Consider the following 11,959-nt stretch of genomic DNA (forward strand, 5'->3'; position numbering starts at 1 on the left):
AATATGGAAAAGTGAAGGTAAGAGCCAAGCTAGTACCTAATGAACCACCAGAAACCGAATCCCTTCCTCCAACTCAACTAAAACAACAACCATGCCCTTATTGACTAGGCAACACACAAATCCAAACGGACGCCTCCAAAACAAGAGATAAACACATGAGGCGTGTTTTTATTTCAGCTAAGACTCAATTTTTTCATCTTTTTTTTTTTTTTCATGTTCTTTTTTTTTTTTCTGTTTCTTTCTTTTTCTTTTCATTTTTTCCTTTTTTTTTTTTCAAAAACTGAACTGGTGGTCGATCGACCACTGACGGCTGTCGATCGACCACTCTGCACACTTCAGAACATTCTGCCAGGTAAACAACTTCTCTTTTTTTTTTTCTTTTTTTTTTCTTTCTTCCTGTTTTCAGGCTGAAGTAAATCCGTCACTTCTCAAAAATACCCGCTCCAACATTACAAGAGCGAACCAAAACAGCTTAGATCAACAAATTCCTCTACAACTACCTAGTTTGGCGCAATGGTAGGCTAATTATGGGATGTAATTGAGGGCAACTGGCAATTTTGGCTTATAGTGGAGTTAGTGGGGTAAAATGAGAAAGGGGAGGATGCAATAATTCTCCAAACATGCAATACCGACCACAAACCAATGCGTATAGGCAATAAGCAATCAAAAACTCATACTCGTGCAAAACATGAAATGAAGGGAGTAACTACTCTCAATCCTAAATTAACCGGTCATGAATGTCACCAGTTATAGGCTCTATATCTCAGAAGGTATAAGTAGCTTGCCAAAAGTAATGAGTCAAGTCTAATCGCCCGAAATAGATTCTACAACAAAATTTGAGATATCGCTTTTAATTCTTGCTAAGCAGCTATGAAAAGGCAAGGAGTGGCATATTTGACTAATAGAGCAGAATCATCATTAAGAACTCCAATCCGACTCAACTACATGCAAAAATAAACGTGATATTATTTTTTTTTTTTTTTTTGAATGGTGAAAATAAAACAAATGCAAGCAGAAATTAAACATGTGACTGAAATGCAATAGAGAACGAATGCAATGCAAGACAAAAGGCATATGCAAATACCCTCCCCAAACCAAAACGCACAATGTCCCCATTGTGCTCAACAAATAAATCACCGCGAAAGAATGGGAGAATAAAGGCATAAAAGGTAAAAGGAAGCGAAAAGAGAAAGGAAAATACTCACAAAAATACGACCTCCCCAAACCAGCCAAAAACGGGAGGTCACCAAATCTAATCTCCACCCTCGTAGGAGGGGTCACCATCCTCGTTAGACCCCGACTCACTCTCCTCCTCCTCGGCGGCGGGAGTAGCTCTCCCGGAAACGGAGGGAGTGGGTCTCCGGAAGTGGAGGGACCGGTGGTGGTGGTGGTAGGAGGGGTCTCCTAGCGGCGAGGGTAGCCACCCTCGGGGGAACAAAGTAAGAAGGGTGAGCCCGGTCACCCTTGGAAGCGACCCCTCGAGCTAGCTCGTCGTAGACCGGGAACAGGGCGATGGCCGTGTCCAATCTGTGCTCGTTGAAGCTCTGCACAAATCACCCAAAACACGTGACATTGCCCTCTGGTCCATGACCTGAGGGACAACTAAAGGAGTAGGTGCCCGAAAAGTAGCCGCACCAGCAGTAGGGGTGGTAGTGGAGGTAGGGGGTGCCTGTGAAGAGGAGGCATGAGCCCTCCTCAAAGTGCCAGCAGAAGGCGTGGCTGCCACCAAAGGAAGCCTGTAACTAGGCAAAGGTGGCCTAGCATATCCCTCAACAGTGGTGAGGGGCAAGATAGGAGGGTAGCCGGTGACAGGGATGCGGTCACAGATGAAAGAGTCAATCTTCCACCGCATCTGTCTATCGACCCAATGGACGCCCCTCGCGTAAGGGAAATCCATAAAACGCAGCTCGGGTCAATGGGATCCTCCCCGTCGAGGAAAAGTAAAACAAGGCGGTTAGCGTCGTGTCACCAAACCGCCACAGGCAATGGTGGTCTTGGTGCCCTCACTTACAGTCTGAAAGTGAGCGGCGGTCAAGTAGGCAATGTTATAGATGCGGGCTCTCCGACGCTCAACGTTCAGATAACCCGCCAAAATCGAAAGCTCAATATTATTCACGTTATTAGACTCTTTACGGCCAAAAATGGTATTACCCATTAACCGCAAAAAATAACGAAGAGGGGGCAAGTGGACGGAAGTGCCCGTCCTCCTCAACCCGTAAGTGTCACCAATACAAGACCACATGGCCCGGTGAGTGTCAGAGGGGTCCGAGGTGCTACCCTCGGAGCAAAGACCCAAAAAACCCGCGAAATCAGCAAGTGTCAGAGAATAATTGACATTAAAAAGGCGAAAGGAAATGCAGGGTTTGGTCTCGTCAGCCTCAAAGGCTTTGGAATCAAAAGCATAAGAGGAAAAGAATTCTAGGGTCATGACATAATATGTGAACTCAGACATGTCCACCAGACCTATCATACCCGTCCCATTTAGCAGGGACACGACCGACTCATAACAGCCTAGTTTCTCCAAAGTGTCTTTATGGAGAAACCGGGTAGCTGTGACCTTTACAGTCGAAACAAAGAAAGAGAATTTAGCGCGCTGAATAGTTTTTTCAAAGATAACCTGCGGATAGTCAGGTAGACTATCCGTAGTGGTTTCTATCATCAGAGGCGGTCCGCGTGGCCGCTTAGCGGTGTCGGCTCGACTTGTCCCTCTTGCATTGGCGCTTTTCCCTTTGTCATTGTTATTCCTGCAAAAAGAGTCAAATTAGCAACAACAACCAACTCAAGTTACAAATTCCAGAAACCCGCATCAAAATCAGACCATCTACCCAAATTAGGGTTTCGAAATTTTTAGGGCAAACGGAATTAATCGCTCCTAGTTGCTAATTAGTGTCGAAAATCAAGGGGTAAAGGCTAGAATAAGCAATTAAAGCATGTAAATGAATAGAAATCACACCCAAAAAACATTTTCCCCAAATCGATTTTTTCGACTCAAGGGGTCAGTGCTCGAAAAATTAGCATGGATCTTCAGCAAAACTCGAACAAATAGTATAGAAATAAGATTAGAAGCATACCTTGATAATTTCTTTGAAGATTAAAGCAAGAATGGCGGAGAATGAGGCGGATTTGCAAGAGAAAACGCGAAAAAGGGAGAGGGAAAAGGGGTTTACTCTTTTCTGATTATTTTTGAACAATGAAAGAATGAGGAAATAAGGGTTGAAACTTCCCTTATCAGCAGCCTCTGAACCCGTGATCTGGTCGATCGACCAGTTTACACTGTCGATCGACTGATCCTTCATAATCCTGGCTTCGGACTCTCGTGGTGGTCGATCGACTATGTGACCCGGTCGATCGACCACTAACCCATGCACAGATAGCTTCATTCTCCTCACGTCGTCGGTCGATCGATCAACCTCTTAGTCGATCGACTATTTGAACTGGCAATTGGAATTAAATTCGTCAAAATTCATTACGCCATCATAACTTCCTGTCTTTCTCTCGCAAAAATCCAGTAAACCACTTACGCACTTTGCATAAAATAAATTCCTGCAGAGATCATCAAAGGCGCACAAATTTCCCCAAACCAGGAGATTACAAACTTAGAGAAAATAAAGGAAACAAAAGCAAGAAAACTTAAAAAGCAAAATGAATGAAACAATAAAACGGAAATCCTAAATTACAAAATATCTACAACCTGGATTGCCTTCCAGTTAGCGCTGGTTTAAGAGGTCCCGCACGACCTTGTTACCTCACTTCTCATCATCTGATAGCGGATCGAAGTACAAAACCTCGACCTTCCCAACATACGCATCTGATCCATGATAGTGCTTCACATATTGGCCATTTACCTTGAACCTTCCTCCAGCAGAGTCTCCAATTCAACAGATCCGAACTTTGTGACAATTTGTGACCGTATAGGGACCGGTCCACCTGGATTTGACTTACCAGAAATAAACGGATACGAGCGTTAAAAAGAAGTACCTTATCGCCAATATGGAACTCGCGCTTTATGATTCTCTTGTCGTGCCAGCGCTTTGATTTCTCCTTGTAGATCCTTGCATTGTCATAGGCCAGCGGCCTAAATTCCTCTAGTTCATTCAAATTTGTGTCATGCATTTCTCACGAGAGAGGTTAGGATCTAAATTCAAATCACAAATAGCCCACCAGGACTTACGCTCTAACTCAACAGGTAAATGACATGTCTTACCATAAATCAATCGGTATGGTGACATCCCGATTGGCGTTTTAAACGCCGTCCTATAAGCCCATAAGACATCAGCTAACTTTAGACTCCAATCTTTCCGTGATTTAGAAACAACTTTAGCTAAGACTTCTTTCAATTCTCTGTTAGAAACCTCAACCTGACCACTAGTTTGGGGATGATACCCCAAACCTCTACGATGTTGGACACCGAATTTAGTCAATAAAGCACTAAGTTGTTTCTCTTTAAAATGCATTCCCCCATCGCTAATGGCAACCCGAGGGACACCAAAACGAGGGAAAATAATCTTTTTAAACAATTTAATCACGGCTTTTGCATCGCAATGGGGAGTAGCAATAGCTTCCACCCACTTGGATACATAATCTACAGCTACGAGGATATATTTAAAACCTTGACTGCTCGGAAAATGTCCTTGATAATCGATGCCCCAGACATCGAAAATCTCGACCTCAAGAATGCCTACCTGTGGCATCTCATGTCTCTTGGAAATATTCCCCAATCTTTGACAAGCGTCGCATTCGGCAACAAAACTGCGACAATCTGCATGCAAAGTTGGCCAATAGAAACCAGATTGGAGTACCTTAGCTACGGTCCTGGACGGACCGTGATGACCACCATAAGCAGAAGAGTGGCAAGCCTCTAGGATATCCTTCACCTCCCACTGAGGTACGCATCTCCGGATGAGACCGTCTGCGCATTCCTTGAAAACATAAGGATCATCCCAAAAATATTGCCTAGCATCATAAGCAAACCGCTTCTTCTCACGCCATGAGAGCTCGGGTGGTATCCTACATCACACAAAAGTTAGCAAAATCAGCAAACCACGGAGGTGGATAAGAACCTGAAGTAGTAATAGCTAACAAACTCTCATCGGAAAAGAATCATTAATAGGCAAAGAATCCTCCTTTACTGTCATTTTGCAGACGAGATAAGTGGTCAGCTACCACATTCTCTGCTCCTTTCTTATCTCTGATCTCCAAATCAAACTCCTGCAAAAGGAGTATCCACCTCAAAAGCCTTGGCTTTGCATCTTTCTTAATAAAGAGAGTCTTCAACGCTGCATGGTCAGTGTAAACAATAACCTTAGAACCTAATAAATAAGACCGAAATTTGTCTAAGGCAAAAACAACAGCTAGAAACTCTTTCTCAGTGGTAAAATAGTTGACTTGAGTCTCATCCAGAGTTCGGCTTGCATAGTATATGGCATTCAAAGCTTTATTCTTTCGCTGTCCCAGAATCGCATCGATCGCATAATCGCCGGCATCACACATGATCTCAAATGGGAGGTCCCAATCAAAGCGTGAATGATTGGCGCAGAAATTAGGGCCTCCTTTAACTTTGTTAAAAGCGACATAACACTCATCAAGAAATTCAAAGACAAACATCCTTAAGAAGCAATTGTGTAAGTGGTTTAGCAATTTTTGAAAAATCCTTAATGAAACGCCGGTAGAAACCAGCGTGACCTAGGAAACTCCTCACTCCTTTAACATTCACGGGAGGAGGTAATTGCTCAATCACCCGCACCTTTGCCTTGTCAACATGTATACCCTTATCGTAAAATCGGATGCCCTAACACAACTCCCTCATTGACCATAAACTGACACTTTTCCCAGTTTAAAACAAGATTAACATCTATACAACGCTGCATGACTTTATCAAGGTTAGCTAAACAACGATCAAAGTCACTGCCATAAACTGAGAAATCATCCATGAATACTTCCATAATATTCTCTATATAATCAGAAAAAATCCCCATCATGCACCTCTGAAAGGTAGCAGGGGCATTACACAATCCGAAAGGCATTCTACGATACGCAAAAACACCCTGTGGACAGGTAAAAGTAGTCTTACTCTGATCGTCCGGATGAATAGGGATCTGAAAGAACCCTGAGTATCCGTCTAGAAAACAGAAAAATTTGTTAGAAGCAAGTCTTTCAGTCATTTGGTCAACAAAAGGGAGGGGGAAATGGTCTTTCTTGGTGGCGGCATTTAACTGTCTATAATCAATGCACATCCGCCACCCTGTCACTACTCGAGTTGGTATTAATTCATTTTTATCATTTTTAACCACGGTAGTCCCTCCTTTCTTCGGGACCACCTGAACTGGGCTAACCCACTTGGAGTTGCCAACTGTATAAATAATACCTGCATCAAGTAGTTTCATCACCTCAGCCATGACAACCTCCTGCATCTTCGGGTTCAACTTGCGTTGACCCTGTCTGTAAGGCTTGTGACCCTCTTCCAGCTCTATCCTATGCATACAAACATCGGGGCTGATGCCCTTAATGTCATCCAAAGAGTAACCCAAAGCCTTCCTGTTTTTCTTAAGTATACACATCAAAGCAGATAGCTGGTCATCGTTAAGCTTAGAGCTAACAATAGTGGTCTTGCTCCGTATCATCTAGAAAAACATACTTAAGATTAGGGGAAGTGGCTTACGCTCCGGCACCTTTACCTCTACAAAGATAGACAGAATCGCTTCAATGGTGTAGCAAGTGTTCACCAAGTTATCATTGGTCAGGCTCAAAAGCATCTCATCTTCTTCTTCATTGAGCTCGTAGCTCTCCATTGAGGCAACCAAAGCATCTGGCTCCTCAGCATTTTCCACTGTATTACCTGCACACTCATCTGAATGAGTTAGATCAGCTAAGGGATCCTTGGCTAAGGATTCCCTCCAATTACAAGTAACAATCCTGTCAACAACATCAATAGAATAACACGTATCCTCATCAGCAGGTTCAGTTGCCTTGTGAGTAAGACTGAACTCAATAGTGTCATCCCCTACCTCTAAGGTGATGGTTCCGCGTTTGACATCTATCACACAAATTGTGTATGTAAGAACGGTCTGCCTAAAATAATAGGTATCTGACTATCCTCTGCAATGTCCAAAACAACGAAATCGACAGGAATAAAAAACTTACCCACTCGAACGGGTACATCCTCTAGAACACCTATAGGTCTCTGAGTCGATCTATTTGCCATTTGAACGGTAATATCGGTCACCTTAAGTCTACCAATGTTTAACCTTTCGCAAAGCGAGAATACGGCATGACACTAACGCTGGCTCCTAAGTCACAAAGGGCCTTTCCAATTACGTGGTTACCTATAGTGCAAGGAATTGAAAAACTACCCGGGTCCTTTAATTTAGGTGGCACATTAACTTGTGAAAGAACATTACATTCCTCCACAAACGCAACATTACCATCATCACGAAAATTTCTCTTACGATTCAAAATATCTTTCATAAATTTAGCGTAAGAGGGTACCTTGGTAATTAAATCGAGTGAAAGGAACCGTTACCTCGAGGTTCGGACCATCTCCGAAACTTACCAAATTTACGCTCGGCTTAGTAGCCTTCAAGCGCTCCGGATATGGGATCGCAACACCGGCCGTAGGATCGGTAACCTTCGGCTTTCGTAGGTTTAAAACCCCCGTCAAATCATCAATAAGTGATGGATCATGCAAACTAGTTGGCGGATTTGCATCCTGCTCTGAGATCGATCGATCGATGGTATGGGTGGTCGATCGACCAAGTGAGTGAGGAACAGCGTTCGACGACGAATTAACGTCATCCAGGTATTTGATCGATCGATCGATGAGGTTGGTCGATCGACGGATGTGCAAGGAGTGAATAGTTTCGACCAGAAACTATTTTATCGACAATTGATCGATCGACGAGGAGTGTTGGTCGATCGACTTGAATTACGGCATTGATTCGTTTTGCATCAAAATTCAAACGAGCTTCTTCATCACTTCCCAAGTCTTCCTTTGGCTTGTCGGGACTTTCATAGGAAAGGCCACTTCTGAGATTTATGGCATTGATCGTCTCAACCGGCCCTTCATATTTAATTGAAGAATTAGCGGCTTGCTTGGCCTCTATATTCTCCAATTGTTTCACAAAATTCGTGAGGACTCAATCCCTATTTGCTTCCATATTCGCCACTTGAACCAAAAGGAGTTGGACCATCTCTCTTAACTTCTCGATCTCATCTGAGTTTTGAATAGGAACTTCGACTTTCCCTTTGGAAGCTTCAGAAGTTTCGAGTTTCTCGAGACGGGTAGAAATGGAAGTTATAAGTGACACAACAGCAGTCATGTCTTCACTTTGCTTTCGTGACTTACCACGTGAACTTCCAAATTCAGCTTTATGGACTGCCATCTCCTCAATGGTGTTCCAACCTTTACTTTGACCGGTATTGTTTTGGAACCTACCATTATCGGCTGCATCCAAGATGACCTTGTAATCATCATATAAAGCATTGTAAAATAGGTTGCAAAGATACCATTGCTGGAAACCATGATGAGGGACAGCTCGGACCAAATGTTTGAAACGTCCCCATGCTTCACAAAAATCTTCGTCGGCTCTGTAACGCCCCGTAAATTTCGGACCGTTAATATGTTTCGAAAATAATTAATTAATCAAGTAAAATTTGACAATAATGTATTTAAAGTAAAAATAATTCAAAGAAATATAATTTTATTATATTTTGAAGAAAAGTATTTATTTTGATAGTTTGGAAATGTTTAAAAATAGTTTAAACCGTGTAAAATCTTTTATTTCGAAATAAGGGCGTATCGGGGGGAAAATGACAATTCGTTTGAACGTTGGGTAAACGAATTTGGAAATGGGTCGAATGAATACTCAATTTTATTGTAATCTCGTGTTTAAAGACTTTGGACTTGACGGAATTTGCATTTGACTTACGGATTTAATTATTTTTGAAACGAGTCAAAACCGACTAGTTAAAAATCCCGACTAAAAATTCCGCACGTACTTTTTTCTCCTTTCTTTTCCTCTTACACGGCACACCCCTTTTCTTTTCTTTCTTTTTTCTGATTTTGTTCCATCATCATCATCAACATCTCACAAATTCAACCCAAAACACCATTTATATAAAATCAAGCCTAAAATCGCCATAAAATCGCCATAAAATCTTCGTTTCTTGTCCGTTTTTCGCGAAATTTACCTTTCCGGAATCCCCTCGCCACGATCTACAACTTAGTATGTTCTAATTTCAATTTTCATTAAGTTCTTTTAAGACCAAATTTCGGTGATTTCGGTTTTGTGCTTAATTTTTGTGTTTTTTATTGTTAAATTAGGTGAAGGATTGGAAGACGAGTTCGGGGACTCGTATATTGTAGAGGATAGCGGTTAGTTGTGGTTAGGGTTTCGGTTTTGAGGACTAATTGCTCATTTTCTAGCTTAAGGTAACATATTTCGAGCTACTCGACGAATTATCGTCACATGTTTTTGATTTTTGTATGTTTGGTGAATTTTTGTTTGGGTAGTAATTTTTCACATGTTAAACTTAGTTGCATGCAAGCTTAATTTGTGCCTTTTGGTAGTTTATATTATCAAAATTGAATTGGGGACGATTAATTAATTTTCAGACGGTCTTATAATGTATAAAAATGAAAAAAAAAGAGAAGAAATGGTGCGGCGTGAGGCCCGGCAGCAGCCGGCAGGCCCACGGCAGCCCGGCCGGTCTTGGGGTTGGCCCGGGTCGGTCCGTTGCTTGTTTCGCGGTTTTCCATGCTTTGTCCGTCATTTTAAGTTCATCATGGATATAGTTAGAATGAGTATACATGGTTAAATTTGTTAAGAGAATCATAAAAGTTATGCTAATGGTAGAAAAATTATGTTATATTGACAATTATCACATGTTAGGATAATTTACAAAATGAAATGGTAATTAATAGGCTCAAAATGAATTTTATAGCTATAATTGAAATGTTTTGTTGAGTGTCTGAAAACCGAGCCTTAGTCCCTTTGATCGATGCGATGTCGATTAATTGAGTGATTGGTCGGCACTTTGACCCGTACCTGTCGCAGGGCTGGGGTTGCGGGTAAAAATTCGGTTGAATGAATTAGATAATCGGCCTTTTTCTTGTTTTAGGCCATTTATTATATCTCTATTTCACATGTGTAATTAGTTGAATTTAAATAGTTTCTTATTTAGTTAGTTGAGTTTAAATAGCTTCTTATTTTGTAGTAATGGCCCTAGTTTCCCCTAAAGCCTTTTATATTGTTATAATTGCTAGGATTGGAAATTGGTATTGAATTCTTATTGAGGAACTGTTGGGATTGTATCTTTGTAAATAGACATTTATATAGCTCTCACATGATAGAATATTAGAATTTATGTTGGTAAGTAGGACTTTTTGCCCTCTTAAGGTTAAGTGGGTGTCTTACTTGACTTATGTGGTGAGTTTTGGGTGGTGTGGGCTAAAATATTCAAGTCGGGACTAGTGTGACTAGGTCCTAGGTGAGTATTTCGGCCTTCATCATAGATAGGTCTTTATAGTCTTTGACGAGTATATGTTCACCGCTTGATAGCCTTTGTGTTCCTGACTAGTGGATGTTTATCCAAGTTGGGGCATGACCTCGTGTACTAATTTTGATAGTATGGGGTCGACTTAAGTACTAGCCGACCCTTCGGTGGTGTCCTTAGGGTACTCACTTCACTTTGTTTTAAAAAAAGTTGTGAGTCTTGGGTGCGGTGGTGTGTATCCGCATGTCTAGGTCTGCGCAGATTTTAGGCTAGGGTTGTGTTGTCTCTTGGCCATGTTTTCTTAATAGTAACCGCTGAGCCAAGATACCGGTTCGATTACCTTCCCTACCTCGTGGTATAGACTTGAGTTACAAAGTGACTATTGACGGTGCTAAGAACTTATGCCTGTCTTTGATATATTGCCCTTTCTTGTTTGATGATTCTATGAATCATAGAAGGTGAGATGCAAGCCGGCTATGGTTGATAGAGTTTGGATTACAATTTGTTATATGATTCACATGATAGTTAGTTGGGTCAGTTTAGGGGTCATTTGTTAGAATACATGATAAGTAAATGGTTTATCAAATTGTTTACATGTTACACTACATGTTACATTAATTTTGACGATTCGTGGCTGGGAGGACTCGAAGTTACTCCCCACTGAATTGTGGCTTTCGTGTTTGTATAAAATGCGATTGACAGGTTGTTGATGCTTTGTTTGGGGTCACAGACGGCTAGTGAGCAAGGAACCTTGGACCTAGTTTTGGCTATTTTATTAGTAAACCTTTTACACTTTTGGTTTGTATATAATTTGAAGGGACATATGTCTCCCTTTCTATTTTTGGGTTGTATCTTTATATTTCCGCGTCTTAAGCTATGTATGTAAATTAGTTTATCAGTTGTTGCAGGGTTTCTGACACTCTTCTTGAGTTGGAATTGGTTGTGAATGGTTTAGTTAGAAAATTTTTGAAATTGCAGGTTTTTGGATTAGTTGAACCATTTACAAACATATCCTACCAGTTTTTCTGTAGAAATTACGCATTTAAGTAATTAGATAACGCTAAATATCAAGGGTGTCACAAGTTGGTATCAGAGCCTATTGCTCCCGATGCACGTTTGTGCACCCCACTTAGAAATCACTTGACCTTAAAATAATAAACTTGAGAGAAGGGTAGGATGGGTAGAATTAGGATTTTATGTGGTAGTCTGTTTGTGATTGCTAATTGTTAGGTTTGTTGATTGTTAGTTATTAGTTTTGGTGCCACTAAAGGTTGGTTATGCCAAATGTAGAATGCTTCCACTTTCTTGATATTTCTTTTCGTATTCAGTGTATCTTACCTTAATCTTCCATTTTCGTTGGTCATTCGTCTTTCAAATTCCTCTTATCTTGCCTAGGTAACTACCTTTCAATTCTTTCTCCCGTTTCATCTTAGGTTCGTCTTCTTCTTATAATAAAGTCCATGTGGAC

At 41.3% G+C, this 11,959-nt stretch overlaps 1 long non-coding RNA gene across 1 annotated transcript; it reads left to right on the forward strand.

The window, feature by feature from the left end:
* The first annotated feature begins 9,136 nt into the window (after positions 1-9,136).
* LOC141626400 (uncharacterized) lies at positions 9,137-11,389 on the forward strand. The gene is made up of 3 exons (XR_012535983.1): positions 9,137-9,221; positions 9,320-9,427; positions 11,194-11,389. It is a non-coding gene; the product is annotated as an uncharacterized LOC141626400 (long non-coding RNA).
* Positions 11,390-11,959: the final 570 nt, after the last annotated feature.

The sequence above is a fragment of the Silene latifolia genome, chromosome Y, assembly GCF_048544455.1.
Source record: "Silene latifolia isolate original U9 population chromosome Y, ASM4854445v1, whole genome shotgun sequence".
Lineage (NCBI taxonomy): Eukaryota > Viridiplantae > Streptophyta > Magnoliopsida > Caryophyllales > Caryophyllaceae > Silene > Silene latifolia.